Raw genomic sequence first — 17560 nt, 5'->3', positions numbered from 1 at the left:
ATCTGAATCTAGTATTGAAATTCTTGATGGGTGCTCCGTTTGAACCTTTGCACTCTTGTCCTTTGAGACTGTTGACCTTCAAGACTGTTTTCTTGATTGCGGTTACATCTGCTCACAGAGTGAGCAAATTGCAGGCACTTTAATCTAAGCCACCCTTTACTGTGTTCCACAGGGACAGGGTTGTACTGAGAGTACGTCCTTCCTTCCTACCTAGGGTAGTGTCCGAGTTTCATTTGAGCCAGAAGGTGGTACTTCCTGCTTTCTATCCTCCTCCTCACCCTGGTAAGGAAGAGGAGAGGCTCCATAGGTTGGACCCTAGGAGAGCTTTGAGCTTTTACATTTCTAGGATATCCAGGGTCCGAGTGGACGACCAACTTTTTGTGGGATACACTGGACACTGATTGGCCCAGGCTGTTACCAAACAGACCTTGTCCATGTGGATGATCCTCACCATTTCTGAATGTTACAGATTGGCTGGCAAGGACCCTTCTGAGGGTTTGCAAGCTCACTCCACCAGGGGTGTGGCTACATCCACGGCCCTGCAACTGGGAGTTCCTGTTAAAAATATTTGTGATGCTGCGACATGGTCTTCCATCCACACCTTTGTCAAGCATTACTCCCTGGATACTTTCCATGGTCAAGACATGGCCTCTGGTAAAGCAGTGCTCTATTCTGCCATCTGATTGGGTATATCCAAATTCTTCTCCCTCCTCCACTCACTAATACTGCTTTGGGAGTCTGTCAAAGATGTGGAATACGTTGGAGGACACAATCCATTCGAAGAACAAGTTACTTACCAACTGGTAACGTTCTTTTGACTGGATGTTCCTCCAACGTATTCCACATCGCCTCCCAGTTTACCCTGGTAAAGAATTTCCTATGCTATTGCAGCTTGCGTTCCCACAAGGCTGTGTGCAGTCAAGGAGGCTTGGTGTGCGGTTATGGCACACGTTGTGGAGGGAAAAAACATGAACTGAGGCTACGGGCGCCGTGCGTCCTACTTAAAACATCCGATGACATCACCCTCGACTGAGGCCTTTCAGGGACATCGGCCTGACCCCATTGACGCAGGGCACCCTCCGCCCAAAAATTTCCAAAGCAGCACAGCTGTGGACATTACATGTCAAAGATGTGGAATACGTTTGAGGAGCATCCAGTCGAAAGAACGTTACCAGTTGGTAAGTAACTTGTTCTTCTCTCCGAGTGGGCAGACCTCTCCTCCTCCCTCCTGGCCTCAATCACTCAAATCCTGATCCTTGGTGATCTCAACACTAATCTTGATTCTCCCTGTTCCTCATCTGCGCTCTTTCGCGACCTCTGCAATTCACTCTCCCTCTCTATCCTCCCCTCTGACCTGACTCACTCTGCCAGTCACACACTTGATGTCTTGATCTCCTCTGGCCTCCCCCTCTTTACTCCCCTTACCACTCCTCTCTCCTTGAGTGATCACTGCCTCCTCTCCTCTCATCTTTCCATCTCCTCCCCCCAAGCCAAGCCTTCCCCAAGATTGCCACCCACCTTCTCGGACATCCGGCCCATGAAGTGTGTGTCAATCGAGGCTTTCGCTGCCACCTTCTCCCCTCCCTCCCCCACCTCAGGCTGACTCACACTCTGACACAGCCTTGCCCCTGCTCTACTCCTCTATCGCTACTACTCTTGATGTTCTTGCCCCTGTCATGAGGATTTGTTTGAAGTCCAAAGCCAAGTGTAATTCTTGGTATGACTCTGACCTAGCTACACTTAAACGCAAGTGTAGGGCGGCTGAGAGGAAATGGAGGGTTTCCTGCTCAACCTCTGACAAACTGGCCTGCTGCCTGCTCCAAAGGCAATACCGTCTCGCTGTCTGCTCCAAGAAGAGAGGCCACATTCAAACCTGCGTCTCTGCAGCATCCAACAACTCGACCAAAACTCTTTAAAATCTACAAGGAGCTGGCCAACCCTGCTGCAGTCTCCACCCCTCCTCTCACCTCCCAGGCTCTCTGCATTGCCCTTGCCTCTCACTTCAATTCCAAAACCCAGGACATCTTGTCAACCCTCTCCTCCACCCCCCCTCCTTTACCCTCTCCCCCTCTCTTTCTCATCCTTTCCTGTTTTCTCCCCGGGTGAGGTTGCCAGACAAGTCTGATCTATGAAAGTTCCATCAAAACAGGTCCATCCCTGCTACTCTAAAAACATTAAGGACCACATCAACACCCTTGCTCCGGCCCTTGCTGATTTCTGCAACCATTCTTTTGCCTCTGGATCTTTCCACTCCCCTCTGAAGCACTCCCTTGTGCATCCTCTCCTCAAGAAACCCACAGCTGACCCCTTTTGTCTGTCTATTGCCCAATTTCCATAACTCCCTTTTTGGGGAAAGTTCCTGTCATGACCTACAGAACGCGCCCCTTTTGGACTTCCTGGTCCTTGTCTCAACGGGGCTTGCACTTCCTGGTACTCCCAACATGGCCGTCCAGCGTGAAACACCATCCTCGCTTTACACGTTGGATGTAGCGTGTTCTATTAATAGATCACGCCCCCGTGGCTCCGCGCGTCTCAATGCTATTGCGAAGTAGCGACCAGACGTGTGCTCTGTAGCTCACGGTACTGCTTCCCTGATTCTGTCCCTACTTACTCCATTCCTAGTCCCTCTCCTTTCTTTCTTACTTCCTGGACTCGTGTGCTGAGTAGTGCACTTTCTTAATTTCCCGGATTCCTAGATCGTTGCATCCCGGAACTTTGAACGCACGCTGGAGTCAGAAGAGACTCGTGCATCCTTATTCAAGACGCGATCCATCCGCAAGAAGACATCGACCAAGAAATCCAGCAAAGATCGGACTCGGGTGAGAAGAGGGTAACTCCTTGACAGTTTGAGACGCCACCCGACCAAACTCAATATGGACATGGAAGCGGCCGTTCAGGACCTGATGCGTGGCATACAAGAACTAACAACCGAGATACAGAATCTAAAGGTGGAAAACGGCGCTCTCAAATAATTAGTTCTATCCCCTGATTCTGCCGCATAAGAAAGTGTGTTGCTGGGCGGCATAGTTGACAAATACGATGGGTCGGCAAAAACCCTTTGTGGATTCCTGGATTCATGTTTGGTCCACTTTACTTTTAAGCCCTACTACTTTTCGACTCCGAGGGCTAAGGTGGGTTTCATAATTTCTCACCTTTCAGGAAATGCCTTAACCTGGGCTACGCCCCTCGTTAATTCCGGCGATGCTCTCCTAGATGACTATGATGGGTTCATACAGGCCCTTAAAACCATGTTTGACTGCCCAGAGCAGGTCTATAGTGCCCAGGAATGCCTGTTAGACTTTCAGCAGGGATCCCAGGATATGCTCACCTTTGTAACCCGATTCAAGCAATTAGCCAAGGAAGCTGATTGGTCCACTGAGGCGAGTTTTACCCTTTTCAGGAGAGGACTGAATGAGGAGATTAAGGATGAGTTGGCCAGAGTGGCTCGCCCAAACTCATTCCAGGCACTAATGGACCTTGCCATGCAAATAGACTTTCGTATCCAGGAAAGGAAGGCAGAGAAGAAGAAATCCAGAGGAAATCCTCCGAAAGGGTCCTTTGAGAGCACCACCAAGACGGACACAAACCCAGGCTCAGTCACTGAACCAGAACCCATGCAGATAGGAGCCTTCCGTGGACCTATATCCCCGCAAGAAAGGATGAGAAGGATTCATACGGGGTTGTGCATGTATTGTGCCTCAGATAAACACTTGGTTAGGTTAATGTCCTCTAGCCCCTCCTCGGTGTTCGGGAAATGCCAGCTCCCGATCCTAGATGGAGCAGAGCTTCGGGAGAGAGATGTTTGCTCCACATCAATTCCATCCTTGCACTCTCCTGGACAAAACAATTTGGTGATACTGCAGCCCTTCCTATCGCCCTTCAAGAATAAGACCTATTCCATTTTGGCCTTGGTAGATTGCGGAGCTATGGGAATATTCATTGATCAAGATTGGGTTGTTAGTCATCACATTCCATACGAGACACGAAGCACCATGCAGCCGGTGGAAGCAATCGACAGAAGACCCCTCACTTCAGGGCCCATAAGCCTGCAGACTAAAGAGATCCAGATTTCTATAAACCATCACCAAGAGCGGATTAGATTAGACATCATTAAGTCAGCTCATTACCCCACGGTATTGGGTATGCCCTGGTCACAGAAGCACAATCCGTATATCAATTGGACAGCAGGATCACTATTCCTATGCTCAGAGTTTTGTATGTCTCGCTGTCTATTCCTGGATCCCTCCTTGACACCCCCTAAAGAACCACTAAGAGACCAGCAAACACAACTCATGGTTTCCAATATCATACAAGTCCCTGAGGCCTATCAGGGATATGCTGATGTATTTTCAACTGCCATGGTCCAGGCCTTACCCCCCTCACAGACCTGAAGACTGCGCCATAGATACAGATCCCTCCGCAGTGATTCCCTTCGGCAGAATGTTCATCCTTTCCGAACCTGAGAAAAAGGCCCTCCAAGAATACCTGCATACCAACCTTGAAAATGGCACCATAAGACCTTCAAAATCTCCAGCGGGTGCTTCGTTGTTCTTTGTTCCCAAGAAGGACACCAAGGAACTCAGACCTTGCTTCGACTATCGTGGCTTAAATCAATGCACCCTCAAAGACCGGTACCCATTGCCCCTTGATCTCGGATATCCTGGAAGCTGTGAGAGGCACCGTAATATTCATGAAGTTGGATCTCTGGGGTGCCTACCATTTGATCCGTGTCCGGGAAGGAGACGAATGGAAAACCGCCTTTAGAACACCCTTTGGTCACTATGAATATCTAGTCATGCCCTTTGGACTAGCTAATGCCCCTGCAGTTTTTCAACGTTTCATGGATAGGGTGTTCTCTGACATGTTATTCCTCTTCGTCATTGTCTATCTGGACGACATATTGATCTTTTCCAAGGACCTTCTAAAGCATGAAGAACATGTAAAGGCAGTATTACAACGACTCTGTGAACACAAACTTTTAGCCAAACCCGAAAAATGCTCGTTTCACGTTACTTCTGTTCACTACCTAGGATTCATCCTTAGCCCAGAAGGAATTGGTATGGACCCTTCAAAGGTAAAGGCCATACTGGCATGGCCCGTTCCCACGTCCATGAAACAAGTTCAATCCTTCCTGGGGCTTGCCAACTTCCACCGGAAGTTCATATCCACCTTTTCTGAGATCGTTCAGCCGATCCTTGCTCTCTTGAAGAAAGACACCCCCTTTATCTGGTCTACACCGCAAGATAAGGCATTCCAACGTTCAAAGGTAGAGTTCACGCAAGCCCCCATCTTAGCTAAACCCGATATAAATCGACCATTCCTAGTGGAAACGGATGCCTCTAACTATGCCATAGGAGCGGTGTTGAAGCAGGAATTTGAGGATAAACTGGAACACCCCATTGCTTACCTTTCACGAACCCTGACTCCCAGTGAGACACACTACTCCGTCCTGGAAAAGGAACTGTTAGCCATCCGCCAAGCCTTCACTGAATGGCGACATCTACTTCTGGGTGCTAGACATCCAGTTCAGGTCCGCACGGACCATCGGAATCTTCAAATTCTACAGTCATTGGAGTGTAGGAACAGTCGTCAGACGCGTTGGGCCTACTTCTTTGCCCAGTACCAGTTCCACATCACTCATGTTCCCAGATCACAAAACCTGATTGCTGACGCCTTATCTCGACGTCCTGACTATGTAACTACTGAAGATAGGGCCTATCCTAAGATGTTTCCCCACACGATCTTTGTAGCTCAAACAGTCAATCTCCTGGAAGAAATTTGAGTGCAAACCCAATCCTCTGATCTGTGGAAGAATATTTCAAGGAAGAATCAATGGAATCTAAGAGTCAAGGAAGGATATTTATTCAAGGACAATGCACTGGTCATTCCCACACAGAAATTACAACAAAGAATAATAAACCTCTGTAATGATACCCTTCACTCCGGACATCGTGGCATAACCAACACCTTCCGCCTCATACAAAGACAGTTTTAGTGGCCTGGAATGAAGACCGACGTACAGCAGTACATCCAAGCTTGTGCTATCTGTAGTCAAAATAAACATAACAAGAGACCGGCTGGTGTTCTACTGCAACCTACACTGCCAACAAGGCCATGGGAATTCATTGCTACAGACTTCATTGTGGAATTACCACCTTCCCGAGGATACACGACCATCATGGTTATCATTGACTTGTTCAATGATATGGCTCATTTTACACCCCTGTGTAAGCTACCATCCTCGTCCAAACTTGCTGGAATCTTTCTGGAACACATATTCCGTCTGCATGGACTTCCTTCCGTCTGCATGGACTTCCTTCCAAGATCATATCTGATCGAGGACCTCAATCCATCTCACAATTCTGGAAACATCTCAGTCGCATTTTGGGAATCCAATGCGCCCTCTCATCAGGTTATCATCCCCAAACCAACGGGACCACAGAACGTGCTAATCAGACCCTGGAACAGTATCTTCGATGTTTTGCCACCAAGGTTCAGGATGACTGGTCGCTCCTGATACCCGTGGCTGAATTCGCCTACAACAATTCCGATCATTCAACACTTAAGACCAGTCCCTTTTATTGTAGCCAAGGTTTCCATCCATCGTTTCTACCCTCTGTTCTCCCTCATCCCACACCGGTACCTACTGTCGACTCCTGGATCGAAACCCTCATCAACGTACACCAGGAGGCCAAAGAAAACTTAGAGAAGGCCAGAACACAGACTAAGAGGTATGCAGATTCCAAAAGAAGACCAGGGCCGCCTTATCCAATTGGTGATCAAGTCTGGTTGTCCTCGAAATTACTACGCCGACATCTACGGCCAAACAAATTGGCCCCTCGGTACTATGGTCCATTTCCCATTAAGGAAATTATAAATCCAGTCTCATACCGGATCAAACTACCAGACTCCTGGAAGTAAATTCACACGGTTTTTCACACATCCTTATTAAAACCCTACATCCAATCCTCCCGGAAATCCTGCAGACCCCCTCCTCTGCTGGTGGACAACCAACTGGAATGTGAAGTGTCCCGAATATGCGACTCCAGGTATAAACGGGGTCAGCTTCAATACCTGGTTGAATGGAAGGGATATCCTCCTAGTGAAAGAACCTGGGAACCACCTTCTAATCTCCAGGCCCCTCGACTGCTCAGAAAATGTCATCTCATACACCCGGGCAAACCTGGAGGAACGGGTCTTTGGAGGAGGCATGCTGTCATGACTTACAGAACGCGCCCATTTTGGACTTCCTGGTCCTTGTCTCAATGGGGCTTGCACTCCCTGGTACTCCCAACATGGCCGTCCAGTGTGAAACACCATCCTCGCTTTACACGTTGGACGTAGCGTGTTCTATTAATAGACCACGCCCCCTCGCGTCTCAATGCTATTGCGAAGTAGCGACCAGATGTGTGCTCCGTAGCTCGCGGTACTACTTCCCTGATTCTGTCCCTACTAACTCCATTCCTAGTCCCTCTCCTTTCTTTCTTACTTCCTGGACTAGTGTGCTGAGTAGTGCACCTTCTTAATTTCCCAGATTCCTGGATCGTTGCATCCCGGAACTTTGAACGCACGCTGGGTTCGGAAGAGACTCGTGCAGCCTTATTCAAGACCCGATCCGTCCGCAAGAAGGCATCGACCAAGAAATCCAGAAAAGATCGGACTCGGGTGAGAAGGGGGGAACTCCTTGACAGTTCCTGGAAAAGCTGGCCATCTCCCAGCTTAACCTTCAATTTTGACTCTGTGGGTTCTCTCCATGACCACCAATCTGGATTCAGAGCTGCCAGAAGCACGAAAACTGCTCTCCTGAACATCCTTGAAGACCTGCTCTCCAACCTTGACTCTAACATTCCCTCCATCCTCATCCTACTCGATCTCTCCTCTGATTTCGACATGGTCAGTCATTCCATCCTGCTCAATTGTCTCTGTGACAACCTGGGTATCACCGATCAGGCTCTGGCCTGGCTGACCTCTTTCCTTTCTGATCGACCCTCCCAGGTACAACTTGGGACCTTTCTATCCTCTATCTCCCTCTTTACCTGTGGTGTTCCCCAGGCGTCTAACCTCTCGACCTGGCAACTCTCACCTACTGCATTTCCATTTTCTGCTCAAACTTCCAGTGCTAGGCTGATGACACCCAACTCATTTTCAGGCTTCCCGCAGACACCTCCTCTCCTTCCCTCATCTCTGATTGCCTAATCGCCATTCAAAATTGGTGTGCCACCAACGATCTTTGTCTAAATGCCAACAAGACTGAGATCCTCCTCATTGGCACACCTTCACCATCCTTTCCCCTCACTTTCTGGCCACCTCCCTTGGCCCTTGGCCCTCCTCCTACCCCTACCTGCGAGGCTAAGAATCTCTGGATCATCTTTGACTCCACACTTTCCTTCTCCGGACACATCTCTGACTTCTCTATAAAGTCAAACTTCTTACTGCACCTCCTTAGACCTACTCTACATTTCCTTCTCCTTCCCTCAGAAGCTCACTCCCTCCCAAGCTCTGGTTCTCTCTTGGTTGGACTACTGTAACAGCCTCTTTCTAAATCTACCTGCCTCCACTCTCCGTCCCCTTTGCAACTAATCCACAACAGGACTGCAAGACTTGTCCTTGACCTCAAGCCCTGGGATCGTATCGCTCCAGCTCCGAAATCCAAGGGGAGTAAGTGTGAGGATACCCTCTGGTTTCTCACAGGGCCTCCTCTCCCATGGCCAGGGGAAGGCAGCCTCTACCTGCTCCTGACCCTGGGGGGTGCTATTTCGTGGGAGGATCACAATCTCCCTAAAATTGTGATGGCTTACTATGAAACAGAACATATTATTGTTAATACCACTAAGGACGTTAAGGTCCAGAATTCCCATGGTACTGGGACGAGGAAGAGGGGCTCAGAGGTAGTAAAGATTCAAAGTGCAACTAATCTGAATGAGCATTCTAGCTGCTACAAAGGAAAACACCTCAGCTGGGTGTTTAAATGGAGAAATGAATTGCAGCTGAGGGAAGAAGGTGGGGATGGCGTGGCTGTAGCAGACCACTGTACAGAGGTTGCAGTGAGCGTAGAAGCAAGCCCAGCTGATGCAAACTGGGAGGCCGGAGGACCATGCAGAGTGTTCGCAGTGGGAAGCGACATCAGAAGAGGGAAGCCGACTGACAGGGAGACGTGCTCCCATTCATGCAGCCATTATTCTGAAGTGGAAAACAAGGTGGGGTCTGGGAATCTTTCTACCAGCACGAACACAGCCCAATGACCTGTTCTTGGGTGAATAACCCCTGGGAGAGACTCTACCAAGTCTTTAGCTCACTGTCCCTTTCACAGAGAAGAAATGTCCCTGCATATCAGTCTTTGTCCTGCTCTGGAGCAGTCCAGCACTGAAATACTAGGCAATTCTCCTCTGAACAAGAGTACCAACAGCAACCCAATACACGTGTTTCAGCCTTGTTGGGCATCATCAGTGAGGTGAAGCTGTGCCTCTCTAAGAACAGTGAGCAAGGGGTCCACATCTGGCTCACCCTGGTAACTTAGGGTGGGACCCAAAGTTGATGTATGCAAAACAAGGGGGGGGTCTGGGAATCTCTCTACCATTCTGAAGTGTGCAGCAAAGCAGAGAAATGCCGGAGCTTCAGAAGCAGAAGGAAGTGGTGCATTGAAGCAAAGCGGACGCTGCTAGGAGTGCCAGCACACGACAAACGTTCCACTGCCTTTGGTAATTAGGCTGAGGAGACGGTGAGTCAATCCAGTAAATTTGCCTAAATGTATAGGTGACCCCGGGGTGTTTCAAAAAGACTGTGTAGCTCCAAAAGACAATTTTGAATACTGAACCACAAAGTGACATTACAGCGAGCCGGGCATAATTCCTCTTATATGGGATATCAAATAGAGGTAACCTATAACCCACGTTGCCAACAGCTAAAAGGCTAGCAGCATATGAAAAACAAGGGCGTAATTCCTCTTTTGTGGGACACAAATTGGGGGAAACCTACAACCCGCATTACCTACAGCCAAGAGACTGTACAGAAGCCACAAAGAAGCAATAAGGGCAACCATTGTTCAATTCTCTTCTCATGTGATGTTGGTGTGGAGAGTCTGAGGAACAAACTTTGCCACTGAGAAACATTGTAGAAGTAAGAGTTGTATCCTGGCAGGTGAGTAAACCAGGAACGGGATCCATAGCGGTTAGTCCTGGCAGGCAGGTGGACCAGGAGAGAAGAAGAAAATGTGAAATATTGTGTTGGTGGCAAAAAGGTGTTGCAGAAAGAAAGTGGTATCTCAATAATCATTTCTTTACAAACTGTTGCTTTACAAGAACACTTTGATTCGCTATCCTGACATAAATATTCAGCCAAAAGAAAAGTGTGCTATGTTAACAATTGTAATATGTCCAGAAGAGAATATTTTTCTTACGTTATAAACTGCTGTTGGTGAGAAAGCTATTGGTCTCGAGAAAAAGGACATTGTGGAAGATATTAAATACTTTAAAGTGGAAGAAGAGTGTTATGGAAAGACAGTTCCCTTAACCAAAAGAAAAGCGGGAAGAATAACAAGTTCTTTGTTTTGGAAACAAGTGTTCATGAAAAGACATTCTTCATTACCCAAGGCAAAATCCTATTGGGAGACAAGGAACTTTTGTGTTCGATCGATAAAGGAACTTGGTTGAGTCAGAACTGGTCTATGAGTGTTTCTGCATTGAGCCAAGGGAAGGGAACACAACTCTGGTCACAGGGAACACTCTTTGGAACTTATATGTTTGATCTTTTGCACTGGTATGTTAGAGGCTTTTGGACACTAGGTCATCCTTCTTTAGTGTAGTTTGCCAGGTAGGGACATTCTCGTTAGGATAGGGAAAGATAGGAATTTATCTCACCCTTTATGGTTTAATAAAATGGCAAATTCTGAGAAAATGTTACTTTTGTGTCCACCTCACATTTCTGACCCCTCACAATGTCCAGTGCATACTTGAAGCTCAACCCCTCTGAGACCGAATTCCTACTCCTCACCAACAACACCGAACACCCAGACATACAAACCTGGCTATCAACCATGAACACTGAGGGCTTCATACCTGAGCTCACCTCATGCACCAAGTCCCTGAGGTTCCACATCGACAAATACCTTTCCTTCAAGACACACATAGCTAAGAAAACTCAGAGAGCTTGGTATTAGCTCTCCCTCCTGTAGAACGTCAAGCCCTTCCTCCCTCTGGACAGCTTTAGGTGCACCGTTCAAGCATTGGATAGGGGCAGTGCACTCTTCAAAGGCCTCCCATCATCCTCCATTGTGCCCCTGAGAAGTGTCCTACACTGGGCAGCATGCCTCATCAAGTGTCTACTCAGATACAACCACATCACCCTGGCACTCATCGACCTTCAATGGCTTCCACTGCATGCACAAATCACCTTCAAGTCTTGCTACATCATCTATAAAGCAGTCGCCCTCAAGTCACCAAGCTACCTCTGGCAGACAGCACTCCACCAGAAGCCAGGACACATGCAGACTTTAAATCCACTCCTGCAAAAAGTAAAGGACCAGAAAACAAGCCTCCTCTGCCTACACCACAAGACTATGGAACCTCCTTCCCATGAGTTACCTTAGATTTCTTCGAATACCATTTGACCTAATGCCATTTCACCAAATTATTTTCATGAAAATGGTAGGAGAACTGGTATATATGTAATATATGTAATGTATATATGTAATGTATAATAGGTGGGGTGTGGGGTAAGGTTATAAGTTAGGGTAGGGAGGGTCAAGGGGGAGCTGCGGGGGGTCTCCCCCACATTATTTTTTTAAAAAGTAGAAAAAGTAAAAGGTAGATTTCGTTTTTCGGTGAAATGGATTCAGCAAAATCTCCATTAGGTGCACAGGTGTCGTGGGGGCGGGGGGGGGGGGGGTGCTGAGGGGTCTATAGCCCCGGGTCTTTCGGTTATAGCCCCGGATAGAAGCTCATGGGTTACAACCAAAAAGACTAGCTAGCCCCCAGTCCCGACAGTCCCAAAAGTAGCGTAGCCCCAGCTCTTTTCCAGACCTAGACACACCCTTGATTAGGTGAAACATTTTTGAAGAAATCACATACATCCCTTCCCTCCCCATCAGCATCAGTCTCGCCCCCATGCTCCTACAATTCAAGACCCATCACTTCAAGGAATCTCTCTTCCTCAACACCTAAGCCATCACATTGCGCCTAGTGCCTGCTGACTCGCTAGACTCCACCTGCCCCTATCCTCCCCGCCACCCCGTACAGCTGTACCCCTCCTCTTTGCCCCTCTGTCTCCTACCCCCTGTTGTATATCTTTTCTTAGTCAGTCATAATTCATTTATTTGACATTAAGTCTTCAAGTAAATGACAAAATACACAAAGAACAATATAATCGTACAAAAAAAATCAATATTTAAAAAGGGTTTTGTGTTATACTAAACCGTTTAACAGAATTCAACAACTAGTGAAAAATAATTCTAAAAAACTTCAATGACAGCAATGCACCCCACAATGTTAGAATTTCAATCCATTAACTAGCAGCAATTATAACAACCACTTCGAGAGTTAATTCAGAGCCCTTTTCCTCTGCAGCCAAGCTCTAAGAATGTAACGAGCGGTGGCAGATACTACAGGCAGATTAGATGACTGCATCAGAAAAAGCATTGCAGCTCTTAAACTAAATGGTATCTTACTGAGGAACCTTTCTTGTTTGGGTTTCCCTGCAAATGGACCTCAGCGCCCTTCTTTGTAGCTGATGGTTAAACCTTTCACGGTCGCATGAGACTGTAACAATGGAGTTCTGGCTCCTCTACTCCGTTTTGACTTTAAACACAAAACCTTTTAGTTACTTTAAATTACTCTCATGCGCCCATATGATCCGAGAAAAAGAAGACACATGACCCTTCTTCTCCGTGTTTTGGTAAAGGATTTTTTCTTTTAAGTGAACATGTTTTGTACTCTTTACAGTGCCCTTTGTGCAAACACGTGTTTCGACGATTTCATCGTCTTTTTCAAATCAGGGATAATCATTTCACATTTCCAGAATTATAAATTCCATTTTCAAAGAAAAACCCAATTGTGTTATTGATTGTGTAAATAATACCATATGAAATTCACATATTCATTCCATAGTTACATTAATTCGATTGGCCATTGAGGGAGGGGCAAAGGGTAGGAGTGTTAGGGATGGTTGAAAAATACATGAAATAAAAATAAAAAATAAAAAGATTGAAAGAAAAGAAAAAGAGAAAAGGAAAAAACATTGTTAATAATTACAATCGCATTGTTCATTGAGAGCTGATTTGTGCAAGTGTTCCTAAAAGACTACTAAGTATTGTGATTGTTTCATTTTTCTTACCTAATGTTGCTAGTTCAGATTTCCTACTTCTTAGATTATTCAAGGTCACGGGTTGCGGTTAAACCCCAGTGCTACTGGTTTGAAATTGAAACTTAGCTTTCAGTCATGGGTTAAATCCCTGAAATAGAAACATCAAAACGGTGAGAACCGCCTGTGTTCATGCGACTTATTTGTTGATCAGATACTATTTGGTAGTAAACTGATGCGTTAGGTTAAATGGTAATATTCCGTTTGAAAAAAATATTAAAATAAAAAAACATAATTTTTGGCCAATCTGCTATCTTATGTTTAACTGATATTTGTCAGTTTAAACTCCCGGCTTAAACCTCACTAAAAATAAAAATAAAATCCTTAGCATTCCTTAAATTGGCAGTTGTTGCTCTACTGAGTATTATTTGAAAGCGCACACATTTTTACGTTTGAAAATGTAAAGGTTAACTAAAACTCGTTCGTAAATAATTGGCTTTTCCTACTGCATTGCATTACGTTCTCGCATCTGCACGCGGACCCACGTGTAACCATAAATGCTGATACAGCCCCCTAGGGAGCCCCTCTTGCACGCTTACCTTAAATAGCGTGTCTCATGCCAGAATGTCCTCGTTCGTTTGTCGCTGTGTCTCTGTTGATATTAACTACGTTTGGTTGCCTACCTACCTATTCCTACTTCTCTTGTTACTTTGGTCGCCATGTTCAGTGTTTACAGTCAAAACAAACTGAATATTGGGTAGATTGGGTTTTCTAATATTCTTGAATTCATCTAAGGTTGCCCTCATGTGTCAACAGGTCTAGAAGTTGAGTTTCAATAATTAGATAAATTTAATAAAGTGATTCACGAAGAGTTCCGCTTTGTACTGGATGTGATTTCAATATCAATCTCTGTAATGAAATTAACTTATGTGTTTTATTTGGTTGCTAGAAAAATGATTGGAGTTGTTTTAATAAACATTTTTCAGTGATTTCTCGTCCTTTATAGTCCTTCTTTTGTTTCAATAACTGCAGCCATATTTTGGGCAAATAACATGGGCGTTCAGCATTAGGGTTACATTGTCCTCTTACTGTTAAATACTGTTTGTATTTTTTGAATGTAAAACTTTCTCTGTGTTTACCTGATCATAAATAATGTATATTGATGCTGGTCTGTTGTGAGCATAGTGATGGGAAGCTTGTTAGATGTTCGTAACATTTTAATGGCTCCGTTTTTTGTTTTGTGTCAGCCTATTGTCCATGTGACTTTCATCACTGATTTCCTGTTTATGATAGTTGGAACATCTAATTCAGTGCTAGTCAGTCTGATAACATACAGCATTATCGCTTATAAATTTCATTACATCATATTGTTAATTACATACATTTATACATTCATGTGGCATTATAGAAAAGAGGCCATCTCGTGGTCCGAATTTAGACCTCTTTCTACCGCGTGAAATTTGCATATTAATTTCGCTTCCTCTTGTCTGAGTTTCACTTCATGATCTCCACCCCTCGGTCCTAAGGTCACTTTCTTGAGGCCTATAAATTTCAGTTCTTCTTTGTCTATTTGTTGATGATTTTTTTTGCCAATGTTGAGCTAAAGGTAAATTGATGTCTTGACTTCCTATGGTTGACAGATGTTTCCTTATTTTAGTCCGGAGTTCCCTTATTGTACTGCCTATATAGATTTTCTCACAGTGGCAAATGATTGCATAGACCACAAACTTAGTCTTACAATTAATGGGATCGACAATTCTCTGGGTTATACCATATTTGTCTTTAAAGATCACTGTATTGTTTGATGCATGTTTGCACATTGAACATGTGCCGCATTTCCGAAACCCAGTTGGTGGTGGTGGAAGCCATATTATTGGGTTTTCTTTTTTCACTTCTGGAAGGAAAGATGGACTCAGAATATTTTTAATGGTTTTAGCATGTCTGTAGATCAAAGTTGGGTTATCTCCTATGTATTTCTTCACATTCGGGTCTAGTTGTGTTGTATCAAATGCCAATTCTTTCTCAGAATTTTTCTCAATACTTCATTGTCCGCACAATAATTGGTGATGAAATTGATTTCTTCTCTTCCCACTGGTTTAGGTTCAGTTGTCATAAGATTGCTCTCCCTATTTAATTTTGATGCTTTCTCCCGTGCTTCTGCTATTATCTTCTTCCCGTAGCCTCTTCTTTTAAATCTACTGGTCAGTAGGTTGCATTCATCCTCAAAGGTTCTTTGTTCAGTGCAATTTCTGCGAGCCCTTATAAATTCACCCTTTGGTATGTTTCTAATCACAGAATTATAATGACAGCTTGTGGAAAATAGCGTTGAATTTGCCTCAGTGGTTTTCCTAAAGGTTTTAGTTTTGAGATGATCTTGCGCGACATAAATGTTTAAATCTAAAAAGTTGATCTCATTCATACTTGCAGTTCCAGTAAACTCAATCCCCATTGTGTTCTGATTCGCTCTTTGTCTGAAATCTTCTAGTCCTCTTTCCTCCCCTTTCCAAATAAGCAGAACATCATCTATGACGTCTATCTATGCCTCAAGGAAGCATGGGTCCGACCTCTCATAAAAAAACCTACACTGGACCCCACCTCCCCCAACAACTACCGCCCCGTCACCACAGTCCCATTCCTCCTCAAGATTCTAGACAAGGCAGCCTACCTGCAAGTCCAGCAATTCCTCGAAGAGCATAACCTCCTAGAACTGAGACAATCCGGCTTTTGGCCTAGGCACGGGACAGAGACCGCGCTACTCAACCTCAAAAACCAAATGGATGACGCCAGGGGCCAAGGCAAACCTGTCCTGCTCCTGCTCCTTCTCCTCGATCTCTCTGCAGCTTTCGATCTTGTAGATCACGACATCCTTTGCCATCACCTCACATCCACAGCCAACTTCTCCCAAGAAGCTATCACTTGGATCACCTCCTTCCTCCAAGGTAGGACCATGCAGGTCCTCCCCGACCTAGCCACTGCGTCACCCACCATCATGCTATGTGGTGTGCCCCAAGGCTCCTGCCTCTCCCCGAACCTATATAACCTCTTTACCTGCCCCCACTTCCTTATCCTTGATGCCATGGGCATCTCCTACACCAACTACGCTGACGACACTCAGGTCCTCCTCACACTAACAGGTGACTATGACACTGACTGCGCAACTCTTAACAACATTTACAACACAATCCAAATGTGGATGGCTATCAACGGCCTCTGCCTTAACTCCGACAAAACTGAGCTCCTTCTCGTAGGATCCCCCGACACCCTCAAGAAACTTGACTCCCAGTTTAGTCACTTTACCATTGACTCAATCAGAATTCCAGTACTCGACACGTTAAAAACGGTAGGCGTCTATCTAGATTCTAACCTATCTATGACCAGACAAGTAAACGCAATCGCCTCCTCTGCGGCTTACCATGCAAAACTCCTCAACGCAATCAGGACTTTTCTATCAAAAGACACTTGCACAAACATAGCCAGAGCCATAACTGGTTCCCGGCTAGACTACTGTAATGTTCTCTTCCTAGGGACCTCCAACAAAAACCTCGAGAAGCTGCAAGTAATTCAGAATAGCGCCTTGCATGCGGCACAAGGCATTGCCGAGAGGGAGCACATCACTGCTGCCAGGAAAGCATCCCATTGGCTCCCCATAAAGGAAAGGATTATATTCAAAGCACTAAGCATCACCCACAAAAGTGTCCATCTCTCGGCCCCAGCGTACCTATCCCAGAGAATCCACCCAGTCGCGTCCACAAGACCCACCAGGACACCCTATGCCAATATGCTCTCCGTGCCAAGGGTGAAAAGAGCTAGAGCAGGTGGCGCCAGCTTTCCCTACCTTGCTGCACTACATTGGAACACCCTTCCCACCTCTCTGCGAGCTGAACCCTCACTGACTGCTTTCCGGAAAGCCATGAAAACTACCTTGTTCACCTAACCAACCTCTCATGTTTAAACATTAATGTCTAACATGTATGATGTACTATGGTGTATGATGTACCCTGTTGTATGATTCTCCCTATTGCTTTACACATATTGCTTAACACAGGATCCCGCCTCATTGTAACCCAAGGCACAACTGTACCTGTATCTGCAACTAAGTTCCCTTACAAGTAACAGCACCACAACGCCCTTGGGCTGCCTGCGCTCTATATAAATGTAATAAATAAATACATAAATACTGCTTCCATAGCACCACATTTGATTCATTAGCTTCATCTGTGTAGCTGCATTTATCCTCATACATTGCCATCGTCAGGTTTGCAAGGGC

General features: G+C 45.7%; 1 protein-coding gene across 1 annotated transcript in view; it reads left to right on the top strand.

The window, feature by feature from the left end:
* The window catches only part of DNAH6 (dynein axonemal heavy chain 6), a 3423448-nt gene that overhangs the window by 1386613 nt on the left and 2019275 nt on the right, over nt 1-17560 (top strand). The gene's annotated exons all lie outside the window — the stretch shown is intronic.

Source organism: Ambystoma mexicanum, chromosome 6p (genome assembly GCF_040938575.1).
Source record: "Ambystoma mexicanum isolate Mex_15411 chromosome 6p, UKY_AmexF1_1, whole genome shotgun sequence".
Lineage (NCBI taxonomy): Eukaryota > Metazoa > Chordata > Amphibia > Caudata > Ambystomatidae > Ambystoma > Ambystoma mexicanum.
The sequence above is the reverse complement of the archived record's forward strand: the minus strand, read 5'-3'. Positions and strand labels throughout refer to the sequence as shown.